The sequence below is a fragment of the Bubalus kerabau genome, chromosome 1, assembly GCF_029407905.1.
Source record: "Bubalus kerabau isolate K-KA32 ecotype Philippines breed swamp buffalo chromosome 1, PCC_UOA_SB_1v2, whole genome shotgun sequence".
NCBI lineage: Eukaryota > Metazoa > Chordata > Mammalia > Artiodactyla > Bovidae > Bubalus > Bubalus kerabau.
In genome coordinates, this window is record NC_073624.1 from 271,390,072 (window position 1) to 271,403,446 (window position 13,375).

At 47.5% G+C, this 13,375-nt stretch overlaps 1 protein-coding gene across 8 annotated transcripts in view; it reads left to right on the forward strand.

The window, feature by feature from the left end:
* The first annotated feature begins 3,365 nt into the window (after positions 1–3,365).
* Positions 3,366–13,375, forward strand: part of PAM (peptidylglycine alpha-amidating monooxygenase) — a 314,671-nt gene continuing 304,661 nt past the window's right edge. For 7 of the 8 annotated variants that reach the window (XM_055565617.1, XM_055565573.1, XM_055565591.1 and 4 more), the window contains exon 1: positions 3,723–3,830. The gene's annotated coding sequence lies outside the window, so the exon portion shown is untranslated. Of the gene's footprint in view, positions 3,537–3,722; positions 3,831–13,375 lie in introns of those variants that run through there. The other variant, XM_055565583.1, reaches the window with a different exon arrangement.

Sequence of the window (13,375 nt, forward strand, 5' to 3'; positions counted from 1 at the left end):
GACTCTTTGTGACCCCCATGAATGTACATAGTCCAGCAGGCTCTTCTGTCCAGGGAATCCCCTGGTAAGAATACTGGAGTGGGTTGCCATGCCCTCCTCCAAGGGATTTTCTGCACCCAATGTCTCCTGCATTTCAGGTCAGTTCTTTTACTGCTGAGCTACCAGGGAAGTCCCTTAAAAGTCTAGCCTCATTCAAATGATAATTTATGTACTTAGAATGCCATTTCTAGCCTTGGTCTTCTGCATACTTCACAGCTGGTCAGAGTGTGGTGACCCCTTTGTTTTCAAAGGAAACTTCATGTTCACAATCCCTCTACAGGGGTTAGTAGAGGAAGACAAGAAAACAGTCCCCTGGTATTTCTGGCAGTTAATGGGAAAAAAAAATGTTTCCTCCTATGTATATCACAATAGGTAATTTAATTAGTACACAGAGAGGAAAGGGTTTGCTACTTCATACTCCTATAGTTTTTTCTTAACACCATGAAATTCAAGACATGCCAATGTTCATGGTATTCCTGATTACTTTCAAATAAGCAATGCAGTATATTATTTCTTTTATGTGCTTTTATAGCACATGCTGTGCAAGATAATTGACTCCATGACAGATGTCTGCATTTCAGAGGAAAATTTATTTGTGAAAGAACAAACATATATTACTAATTTAACATGGGGCTATTCATTAAGTGGCCCACAAGGTGCTTTTTGACGACTTGCAAATTGAAATTAATATTTTTTCTCTTGTCATTCTGAATGTGCATAAGCAAAGTTGACTGCTTGATACAACCAATTTGAAGCTTGTTATACCATTTGGATGTACCTTTCTGTTCTCAATAAAAGTTGAGAACTCTTAGATTTTATTGGAAGCGCTGTGTAATGAGGAAGGGAGCATTTTTATTTCTTTTCAGGGAACCCAGCACATTCCTGCAACTGCCCAGGTTGAGTTTTGACCACTGGACCCAACTTTACAATGAAATGACTCCTGGAAAAGTCTAAAAATAAGGAGTATGAGAAAGATTCTCCATGGATCTTCATTTACTCTGTTACTTGTGCTCAAAATTCTAAGACAGTGTCTTTTCCAAGACCAGCAGTTGTAGGCACCAGCATCTGAAGACCCTGACGCTTTGCTGTGAGGGGGCTGCCTCAGAGAACCGGCAGGGTTCGGTGGCCAACACTGCTGTGAAGGTCAACCAAGGAAGCGGGAGGTTTATGGACAAATGTCCATCTGCATCAACTTTTAACACAGCCTGAGACCAATTCTGCTGCAGACAAATGAACTCGCTCAGCTTCTTTTTTTTTTTCCTACCAGATTTTTTCCCAGGGGAAAACAGGACTCTTTATCCCCACTAGATGCCTGGACATTTTTCACAAGATTGTATGTATTCTTTATATAAAATTATGATAACTACTAGATACAGGGGGATTACCATATTCAGAAAGGATGTACGTGGCATAAGGTTCCATTTCAGAGAGGATGTTTCTTCTAGTGAGAAGAGAAAGAACAACTTTATGCAGGTCTCTTCGAGCCTCTTGAACTTTCAAAAGCTTAGCCTCTTGGGCACTACAGGAAACAAGAGAAGGAAAGGAGATTTTACAATTAAATAGGAAGCAGTCTTTCCAAAAAAGAAACTGGGACCCTAAGGACCGGTTTTGCGATGATTCTTCTAGAGTGCAGAAGCGGACCCCAGTTGAGCGGTTCCCAGAGGCCGGGACAAAGGAGTCTTCTCCTCACTTTCGAAGTGGGGGTGGTGGCTGGCTCACTAAGTACATGCCAGGCTTCAGCAATCAGTGGCTGGACTGTGTACAACCAGCAACGCCCTGAGGCTGGAACCCGCTGGCATCCAGACTTGCTGGTGGCTTGCTCAGGCACACTGGCTCCCTGTGAGCGCAGCTGAAGCCCTGGCAGGGTCTAGCAGGACCTCAAGGGTGTCAGAGAAGGCTGCCCAGAGGTAACATTGGTGCTGTTGTCCCAAACGTCCTCCTACATTTTAAAGTAAAAATGTGGTCAACCCATTGGACAGGAAAATGACCTTGACATTACAAATGCACTGAACTTAAGAATAACAACCACTACAATCTTAGGACTCCAGTCCCTCCCCATTTCCTTCTTTTTTCACCTAGAGTGACTTATTTAAGGCGGGGGGTGGGGGAGGGGGGGAATCCCAACTCCTTGCTTCAGTTAATAACCCAGGGCAGAGGAGACAAATAAGTGTCTTCAGTTCAGTCGCTCAGTTGTGTCCGACTCTTTGCAACCCCATGGACTGCAGCACGCCAGACCTCCCTGTCCATCACCAACTCCCGGAGTTTACTCAAACTCATGTCCATCGAGTCGGTGATGCCATCCAACCATCTCGTCCTCTGTCATCCTCTTCTCCTCCTGCCTTCAATATTTCCCAGCAACAGGGTTTTTTCCGAGTCAGTTCTTCGCATCAGGTGGCCAAAGGATTGGAATTTCAGCTTCAGCATCAGTCCTTCCAATGAACACCCAGGACTGATCTCCTTTAGAATGGACTGGTTGGATCTCCTTGCAGTCCGAGGGACTCTCAAGAGTCTTCTCCAATACCACAGTTCAAAAGCATCAATTCTCTGGCGCTCAGCTTTCTGTATAGTCCGGGAGGTAAAGGCAATGGCAAAGTGCGGCTCTTGAGTTAAAGGCGTCTGTTAATTTATGTGTGTGTGTCTGGGGGGTGGGGAGTCAGTAATGCACAGCGTCTGGCTGCTGCTGCTACTGCTGCTAAGTCGCTTCAGTCGTGTCCGACTCTGTGCGGCCCCATAGATGGCAGCCCACCAGGCTCCCCCATCCCTGGGATTCTCCAGGCAAGAACACTGGAGTGGGTTGCCATTTCCTTCTCCAATGCATGAAAGTGAAAAGTGAAAGGGAAGTCGCTCAGTCGTGTCCGACTTTTCACGAGGTTACTTGGATATAAACCCTTCCGACTGGAACATTCCAGATCCCTGGCGCCCAGTTTTGTCCTGCTTTGGTGGAGGGTGGGGTGGGGGGAAAGGGGTTGATTCCTGGGTACCGAGTCTGCAGTTTAGGGGCGAACATGGTCATAGAGTGCGCGCTGGGCGTCGTGCGGGATGAAAAGAGTTTTGGGGAAGAAAAAAAAAAAAAAAAGGATGGACAGAAGTAGGAAGCCACGCTGGGCAAGGGCTCCCCGCTAAGGCCAGGGGTGCGGGGAGGGACAGCGCGAACCAGGTGGCCAGGCACGTGCACGGGAAAGGAGACTGCACTTTTCCCGCAGGGTCCACCCGGTGGCCCCGGTTCGCCGGTTCCGCGCACTTTCTTGGCGAGAGTCCCTAACCCGGGGCGGGAGGAGGAGGGCGGGGGGGTCCTGAACTCTTTCGGGAACAGTCGTCCCAGCCCGGAGCCGGGCGAAAGGAGCCAGTCGGACATTTTCCGCGGCCTCGCTCCGGGCAGCCGGCCCGGCCACCTCGCCTGGCGGCTCCTCGGGCCTCCGGAGCCTCTCGGTCGCGGCCTTGACCCCTCTCCCTGCCCCGGGCGGGAGCCCCGAGTGGCCGCCGCCTCCGGGCCGCGCGTAAGTGCGAAACCCCGGGAAGGAGGCCCCCGCGGGGAGACCCCAGGGACGCGGCGCGCGACTGCGCGGGGACCGCGTTCCGCAATCCCCTGCGCGCGGGAGGACAGGCGCGGGGCGGGCCCGGGAGCCGCTCCCCGGAGCGGAGTGCGCGCGGCGGGCGGAGTCACTGGGAGCCCCCGCCGCCCCCGCCGCAGCCGCGCGTTCGGCCTGTCCCCGCCCCGGGAGCCGGAGCCTCGCGACGAACTCCGCCCGCCGCTCGCGCTTCCGTCCCGGGCTGCGCCCGCCGCCGCGCAGGTGGGTGCCGCGGCCGCCGACGGGCGCGCGGGGCGCGGGCGCGGGTGGGGGCGTGGGAGGGGGCCCAGGAAGTTGCGCGGATGCCCGCGGGCGCCCGGAGCCCGCTGTCTCGGCTGCCCCCGCGCGCGGGCGTGGGTTTCCACCCGGGCTGCTCGGGGGTCGAGGGGGGTACCTGGCACCGCGCCTGGGGAGGGTCTCGGGGACCGAGCGCGCCTCGCAGCCCCTGCGACCCCCCCCCCCCCCAACTTGGAGAGCTCTCCCTGCCGGTGAGAAAGGCTCCCCGGTTCCCGGATCGCCACTCCCCCTCCACCCGTCCCTCGCCCCGGACTGGCTTCGTGTGGAAGCGCGGGGCTCAGCCCAGTGGCTGCCCGAGGTGCCCGGGTGTGGGCGAGAGCCGGGAAGCGGTGGAAATTCCCCGCGCTCTGGTCTCTCGTCCTTGCCCAGCTCCCCACGCCTTCCTGCCCGTTTTCTGCCAGCCGGAGAGGATAACACGCCCGCGAAGGGTGATTGCAGAGGCGGGATGGAAAGTATTGGAAACTAGGCAATGAAGCCTGCTTCTAAGTCTCCTTCCCATCAAGGTGGCCTTGGGACGCGACCTTTTCTGGACATCCTGTGTTCTCGTTTGTAAAACGTGGGTCCGCTTTGTCCACTGCTGAGGGTCGGTGTGAGGATCCAGTTGGATGATCTAGGTGTGTTACTTGATTTTGAGCCACGGTCTCTGGTCTTCTGAATGTCCTGTGTTCCAGTTATCTGAGTTCAGGTCCTTCAGCTGAGACAAGATTGATTATATGTCCCTGACTGCTCTGGGTAAAAACTCGTGTATCTGGGTCTGATATTTAGTGTTCCGAATTGAAATCATCTCTTCCTCACCCAAAGGTGCAGAGCTATGGATCTTACATATTTCCTCTGTGGTCATAGGATTTCAAATAACAGAAGGTTGTTATTGGCACACGTCTTTGGAAGTAAGTTCTGTGCTGGCTTAGGGTGCTTGACAGTCTTTAAAACCTCTTTTTTTCCATCTTAGGTGCAAATTTAAATTTGCTTTTCATTTTAACAGTTCAGGAAGTAGACTTATTTTAGTAAAGTAAGTTCAGATTTTAGCTCAGACAACCTACATGTGCACTATCATTTGTAAATTTTCCGTTTAAAATCATAGGCACAAGAAGCATTGTTAGCACCATTCTTATTTATGAAGAAAGCAGTTAAAAGGCCTAAGAAGTCAGCTTTAGACTGGAGGTTCAATAGCTATGGCCCGTTGTTCATGAATCCTGATTTAATAGGCATTTCATGAGTTCCTATATTGTGCAGTGCATTGTGCTGTGTGCTTTTAAGTATAGCCATGCCAAAGCCTTGATTGTGTGGATGACAACAAACTGTGGAAAATTCTTAAAGAGATGGGAATATCAGACCACCTGACCTTCCTCCTGAGAAATCTGTATGCAGGTCAAGAATCAAAAGTTAGAACTGGACATGGAACAACAGACTGGTTCCAAATCGGGAATGGAGTACGTCAAGGCTGTATATCGTCACCCTCCTTATTTAACTTATATGCAGAGTACATCATGCAAAATGCTGGGCTGGATGAAGCACAAGCTGGAATCAAGATTGCTGGGAGAAATATCAATAACCTCGGATACACAGATGATACCACCCTTATGGCAGAAAGTGAAGAACTAAAGAGCCTCTTGATGGAAGTGGAAGAAGAGAGTGAAAAAGTTGGCTTAAAGCTCAACATTCAGAAAATTAAGATCCTGGCATCCGATCCCATCACTTCATGGCAAATAGATGGGGAAACAGTGGAAACAGTGTCAGACTTTATTTTGGGGGGCTTCAAAATCACTGCAGATGGTGATTGCAGCCATGAAATTAAAAGACGCTTACTCCTTGGAAGGAAAGTTATGACTAACCTAGACAGCATATTAAAAAGCAGAGACATTGCTTTGCCAACAAAAGTCCCTGTAGTCAAAGCTATGATTTTTCCAGTAGTCATGTATGGATATGAGAGTTGGCCCATAAAGAAAGCTGAGCGCCAAAGAATTGATGCTTTTGAACTGTGGTGTTGGAGAAGACTCTTGAGAGTCCCTTGGACAGCAGGGAGATCCAACCAGTCCATCCTAAAGGAAATCAGTTCTGAATATTCATTGGAAGGACTGATGCTGTAGCTGAAACTCCAGTACTTTGGCCACCTGATTCGAAGAACTGATTCATTGGAAAAGACCTTGATGCTGGGAAGGATCAAAGGCGGGAGGAGAAGGGGATGACAGAGAATGAGATGGTTGGATGGCATCACCGACTCAGTGGACATGAGTCTGAATAAACTGTGAGATTTGGTAATGGACAGGGAGGCCTGGCGTGCTGCAGTCCATGGGGTTGCAAAGAGTCGGACACAACTAGTGACTGAACTAACTGATAGAATATATTTCTTGCCCTAGAGAAACTTTCAATCTAACTTAAATACTAATACTTTTATTTCATATTTTATGTAAATATCATATATTCTAATAACTACATATGGCAGTGTAGTCAAGAATACATTACTGAAGGCCCTTTAAGACCACTTTTTGGTGAGTATACTCAATAGATTGGAAACAATAAAGTTAAGCCAGTGTTTTCTGAAATAAAATTTCAAGTGCCTCTACATCATCAAATGGGAGCCATCCTCGGAAATAAAATCTGTATTTTTAGAATGAAAGTTCAGAAAAGCATCCATATATGTGTACGTAGTAATAACTGTTAAAAACTCTTAAAAAGCCTTTCTCTTCTCCAGGAGCTCTTCCCAACCCAGGTATCGAACCCAGGTCTCCCACATTGCTGGCAGATTCTTTACCAACTGAGCCACAGGGGAAGCCCATTAAAAACTGTAGAAATTTCAGTTCTAACTTTAGTCAGTTAGTGAATCTATGATGTCCATATACAATTTTTTCTCAAGTCCCTGAGAAAAGAAATTATAATGCCTAGGAAAAACATATAGAGATTGAAATAAGTTGAAACTTGAACACTTTGTGGCCTGGTGGGCCCTGGATTGGTTCTAGAATTTGGCTTAAAAAGTTACAAGATTCGGGAAAAAAAAAAAAAAGGTTGCAAGATTCTTAGTGAGACATTTTTAAAGAAACCATTTTAAAAAGGTTTGACTTGGTGCAAAAAAGGGGCAGGAATTCCACTTGGAAAAACCAGATAGACCATCACGTTGTATTTGGTGTGACTTGGTGACATTTCTGATTCTTTTCCTGCTCCTTGGAAGAATTCATCCATCTGCAGGACATGTGTAGAATTTCATAGACATGACCTACAAGTACTTGGCTTTGAGTGGAGAAGGAAATGGCAACCCACTCCAGTATTCTTGCCTGGAGAGTCCTATGGACAGAGGAGCCTGGCAGGCTACAGTCCATAGGGTCACAAAGAGTCCGACACGAATGAGCGACTAAGCCACCACCACCGCTCGGCTTTGAGAGCTTGGGCTCAGCTCATACAGGGAGGCAAGGAGGGTTTCTGGGCAGCCTGAGGAATACGAAGTTAACTTTACGCTTGGCCTTATTGCTCAGTACCTTTATTTTCCTATTTGTGACCTGAGGTTCAAGATTATGTCACTGCCCTGGATCTGTGTGATTTGGTGTAATGGTCATAAAGCCAGAAAGCTTCTTGTGCATGTAAGAACTTTCTCTTGCCTTTTAACTCTTTCAGCTAGTAAAAGCTGATTATGAAAAGCACGTACAAATAGCCAAAGAGAAGGGCTGTCTGCATTATGTTGGTAGTTGGTGGCCTGTGCTCTCAAGGCTCCTGAGAGTTCAGTTCAGTTCAGTTGCTTAGTCGTGTCCAACTCTTTGCAACCCCATGGACCACAGCATGCCAGGCCTCCCTGTCCATCACCAACTCCCGGAGTTCACCCAAACTCATGTGCATTGAGTCCGTGATGCCATCCTACCATCTCATCCTCTGTCATCCCCTTCTCCTCCCACCTCCAAGAGAGAAGTTGGCATCATCTTATCTCTACAGTTTACTGTGCTGATGTAGAGAATAAGAGCTTCTTCTTAGCCAAGGTTGAACAGCTAATGCCAGGAGTAGAACTATACTTTCAACAGCCTGAAAATAGTTCTCTGGTTTGTCCTTACCACACGTGGTCTCTTATCATCCAGGGCGCATCAAAAATCTCGCATTTATAAATTGTGTATGGTTAAGAATTTTGGCTTTGGGGTTTTGATGGGCCTGGGTTTGAGTCCCGCCAGGCATTTACTAGTCTTGTAACCCTGGGTCAGTTACTTAATCTCCTAAGTTATTAATTTCCTCATCTGCCAGATAGTAATAAAGGAAGTACTTAGCTCAAAGGGCTACTGTAAGGATTAAATGAACTAATCAATGTGAAGTGCTTATTAGCACATTGCCTGTTACTTGTTTCATCCCTATTACGCAGGTAGTTATTTCAGTTTTCTGGGGGGAGGAGAATGACAATTCAGAGGTCCAAAGTTTTAAAATAAATAAGTGCATAAAAATATGAATACATCGCCACCTTCAGTATTTTGAATTAGCCATTCCCAATGGCTTTATTAATTTATTTAACAAGGGTTTATTGAGATCCTACTATGCGTTGGGCCTTCGTAGGCACTGGCATGCAATGGGATACAAGCCAGTTAGTGTCACTCTCTGAGGACCTAAAAGTCTGGGGCAGGGTACAGACTTGTAAACAGAAAATCACAGTCTTGTGTTATTGGTGTGTGGAGTAATGCAGAGACCCACAGACGGCAGACAGGATGATAGTGGAGGCCTCAGTGGATGGGTGTCATACAGTGGACCGCCTGATCCTAACTGGGGTTGGTGGTGGTCCAGGAAGACTTCCCGTGAGCGTACTACTACCTGGAGAGTGAGTGATAGTCCGCGACTGAAGAAGTTGGAGGATTGAAGAGTGTCCCAGACCAAGGCGAACAGAGCCCGATGCTTGGAACGGAAGTCCGGTAGATAATGTAAAAGCGTAAAGAAGGGAGAGCTGGAGCGGCGTGGCAGCCAAAGAACCCAGGCTTCGTCTAAAGGGATCAGTAGAAACTCAACTGCAGCCCAGCGTTGTCAGGTTGGGACGCAGCCAACTGTTGCCAGACGCCCTGATTTTTAAAGAGGAGCTTAATATTCATATTTCATAAATGTGAAATGGCCGAAATGTTTTTAAAACTTATCGTGGGGGCCAAAACACGCATTTTGTAGTTGGTATTCAACCCGGGGCCACCCCTGTATGGCCTGCCTTTTAGGGAATGAGAGAAGTTTAGTGCGGCTAAAGGAAAGCATCTTAGAAGAGGCGATGGAAGAGCCCGTAGGTAGGGGCAGACCTGCTTCCTTCAGGGCCTCGTGGCGCTGGCTGAGGAGGGCTGGCTTAATCCCGAGCGCGGTGGATGACCCCGAAGGCTGGACCAAGAGCGCTGATGAGGTTTGTGTTTACGAGGTGCATTCTGGCTGTTTTCTGCGTGTGTGCGCGTGCGCGTGTTCCATCACTCATTCAGGTCTGACTCTCTGCGACCCTATGGACGATAGCCCGTCCATGGGATTTCCTAGGCAAGAAGATGAGTGGGTTGTCATTTCCTACTCCAGGGGATTTTCCTGACCGAGGGATCGAACCCACGTCTCTTGTGTCTTCTGCATTGGCAGGCAGATTCTTTTTTACCACTGTGCCACCTAGGAAACCCCTATTCTAGCTACTGTATGGAAAAATGCCTGGGAAGAGGCTGTAGTGATAACTGTTTCTAAAGCTGTCACAGTGGTGCTATTAAGAAATCCGTCTTGGGGCTGGTGCACTGGGACAACCCAGAGGGATGGTACGGGGAGGGAGGAGGAAGGAGGGTTCAGGTTGGGGAACATGTGTATACCTGTGGCAGATTCATGTTGATATATGGCAAAACCAATACAATATTGTAAGTTAAAAAATAAAATAAAATATATATATTAAAAAAAAAAATCCGTCTAGAAGCAGATACTCAAGCAGGATTGGAGAGAGATGGGTAGATTGCAGAGATGTGTTTGAACTTCCACTGTTGGGAAATAGCTCTCCCTTAGTCCCTCAGGTGTCCACACATCTCGTGAGCAGAGGTGCTGTTTTCATTCCAGACTATCTTTTCAGGGGCTTTGGTACAGCATATAGCTATGGAAAACAGAAGTAGTCTTTGTCTATGGAGCATAGCATAGGTCGGTTTACTGTGCGTTATAAAAGATTTGGTATACTGTAAGCTCAGGAACCCCCTCTCTAGTGCAAATCATTGGGTAGATAGGTATTGCCTGCCCTCTGCCCATCATACTGTGGGAATTGGGTTTCATAGAACTGGCATAACTATGCTAATACTCCTGCTACTGGGTTTTTTTTTTTTTTTTTTTTTTGAGTAATGTAATCCTTTGTCTCTGATCTAGTCATCTCATTCCTTGTGCCAGCATCCATGAAACCGTGGCACGCTTATTTGTTAGTACTAGCCATGGAGCTTAGCCACGGCCACATTGTTTAGACTTGTTTCGATTAATTAAAATGAAAAAATGTTACTTCCTCAGTCACTCTAGCCACATGGCAAATGCTTAATAGCCACAGTGGCGAGTGGCTACTGTAGCGGGCAGAGCAGATAATAGAACATTTCCATCGTTGCAGAAAGGTCTGTTGGATGTCGCTGGCTTAAAGCTTCAGACTTTTTGTGTTCTTGGATGAGTAGAGGCCGACGCTGTTGACTATGGCAGCATACAAATGATGCCTGTTAGATGGTGTTAGATTCATAGAGGTTCCTTTGTACAAAGGAAATATTTCCACGTGAATAATTAATACAGTATTTAGTTCGAACCTGCTGGGGAAAAAACGTAGAGAATTGTCTGCCGTGTCAGCTTGGAGGCTGGGCAGACTGGGGCCATGTGGCTATTTGAGTTCTCCATACAGGTGGCATTCCTCAAAATCACACGTGACCGTGAGCTAGAGGTCTGGGCTGAAAGGAGCTGGAGCCTCTGAACGCTGCCTTCAGCTCCACCTCCCAGCCGTGCCTAACCGGCAAGGACAAGAGTGGCACGTTGGCAGTGAGGTTCCGGAACCCAGCTGGTCCAGCAGCACCCAGACAGCGCCTGCTGTCACCCAGCTGTGCCACCTGCATGCAAGGAAAGGATGGGGGGACAGGGAGATTTCCACGTGGCTCCTGTTCAGGGAGTTTATGAGGACGGCCTCAGGAAAAGAAGAAACTGGACTCAAAAAAAAAAAAAACCCAACCCACAAAAACACAGAAGTGTAAATCACAGCCTTAAATGACACAGCGGAGGTCGGGGAGAACTCCAGGACCGAAGAAAAGCAGCAGATCCGCGCCCCTATCAGATGCAGGCAGCTCGTGTTGAGGAGGGTATGGACCACAAGCGCTGGGAAGAGACAGCACAACTTTCTTCCTGTCCTTCTGTAATTCTATCAGTCTAGCCAACAGCTGCAGCAGCCACAGGGGACACATTTTGACCCGTATTGAGGGTGCCATTGACTGCTGGCGCTTCGGTTACAACGTAAGCAAAACAAGAGACGGGTAGGAATTCTAAAGAGTACAGGTGGAGACCCTTATGGAAGAATCAGGCTACCATCTGCTATTTCTATGGGTAGAAATGACTTTTCAAAAACTTCAGATATTGTGAATTTCACGTACCTGTGCTGGAAGAAATTTGCTTCACGGTGGTCGTTATTTGTAGCACAGTCAAATTTCACTTATATGAAGACTAATTCATGTTTTTTTTAAAAAATCGAAGTTTTAGACTGTTTTAAAGATTGATCTTATTGAGTGCTTATATTCATGACCCAGAACCTGCTAAGGATGCCCCCTTGTAGAACTCTTTTGAAGAAAGCTTTCATAAAGAGGAAATGTTAATTTTGAAGTAGAAAGATGATCATTTGCATGTAATTGGAGAATGCGATGGCTCCCTACTCCGGTACTCTTGCCTGGAAAATCCCATGGATGGAGGAGCCTGGTGGGATGCAGTCCATGGGGTCGCGAAGAGTCGGACACAACTGAGCGACTTCACTTTCACTCTTCCCTTTCATGCACTGGAGAAGGAAATGGCAACCCACTCCAGTGTTCTTGCCTGGAGAATCCCAAGGACGGGGGAGCCTGGTGGGCTGCCGTCTATGGGGTTGCACAGAGTCGGACATGACTGAAGCGACTTAGCAGCAGTAGCAGGAGGCTTCTATAGTGCTTAAAGAAAACTTACATGAGTTATACATTTACCTCTTGCTTGCCCTAATAATTTCCACAGATAATCCTTCTCCAGTTGCAGTAACTTCTGGGAGAGTCAAGGTCAGCTGCTATCAGGGTTTGTACTAATGTAGAGTCCCTTCATAAAGGTTTCAGTTAGGGAGGTTTTACTCCATTTAGTGTTTTAATGCTACTTTGCTAATTTTTTTTTTAAATTGTGAGTTAAAAATATTTTATTTTGGTAGGAGTGGAAAAGGTTGGTGACTCCCCCGGCCACATTCTCCCCTCCTCTGCCCCCCAAAATATGGCCACATCAGTCTTCAGTATGCTTTCCTTTTTCTCTTTCTGGCTTGTTTGCCATGGTTCCTAACCTGAGCTTCAGGCTTGCATTGACTCGTGCCTCCCTTCTCTTTACAGAGACAGTGTGGCATTAGAAATCATTGTTGTCTGTTGTATTTCTGAAGATCAGAATTTCACCAGTTTCATGCTGTCCCTTCTCAGGCCGGGTGTGGTAAATCATCTTTGGAAAACTGGCTCCAGTAGCGAAACAAACCAGGAAACATGCTGTTTATTGCATGAGTCACTGATGGATTCATGTGAAAGGAAATGATACCAGATTCCTTTTACCCACGTCACTGTTAACATCTTATTTTAAAATTGGCCTGAAATAAGGAAATCAAAATAAAGTTATCAGCTCTTTGTTGCCCCCAGAGAATTTAGAGGGATCTGGGTTCTGACGTTAGGTGATTATAACAGTAACCCTGAGGTCACATATTCGGCTTCATCTTTTAACCTGTGACTTCCTGTCATGCTCAGAACTTTTGAGGGTGTGCATTTTGTCAAGTTGCACACCAATAATTTTAATCAGGAGCAAAGTAGGTTCATTCTATTATAAACCATTTCCTCCATGGCCAAGTTGCCTGACTTAGCTATTCAGTTCAGTTCAGTTCAGTTGCTCAGTCGTGTCTGACTCTTTGCGACCCCATGAATCGCAACACACCAGGCCTCCCTGTCCATCACCAACTCCTGGAGTTCACTCAGACTCACGTCCATCGAGTCAGTATGCCATCCAGCCATCTCATCCTCTGTTGTCCCCTTCTCCTCCTGCCCCCAATCCCTCCCAGCATCAGAGTCTTTTCCAATGAGTCAACTCTTCGCATGAGGTGGCCAAAGTACTAGAGTTTCAGCTTTAGCATCATTCCTTCCAAAGAACACCCAGGGCTGATCTCCTTTAGAATGGACTGGTTGGATCTCCTTGCAGTCCAAGGGACTCTCAAGAGTCTTCTCCAACACCACAGTTCGAAAGCATCAATTCTTCGGTGCTCAGCTTTCTTCACAGTCCAACCCTCACATCCATACATGACCACAGGAAGAACC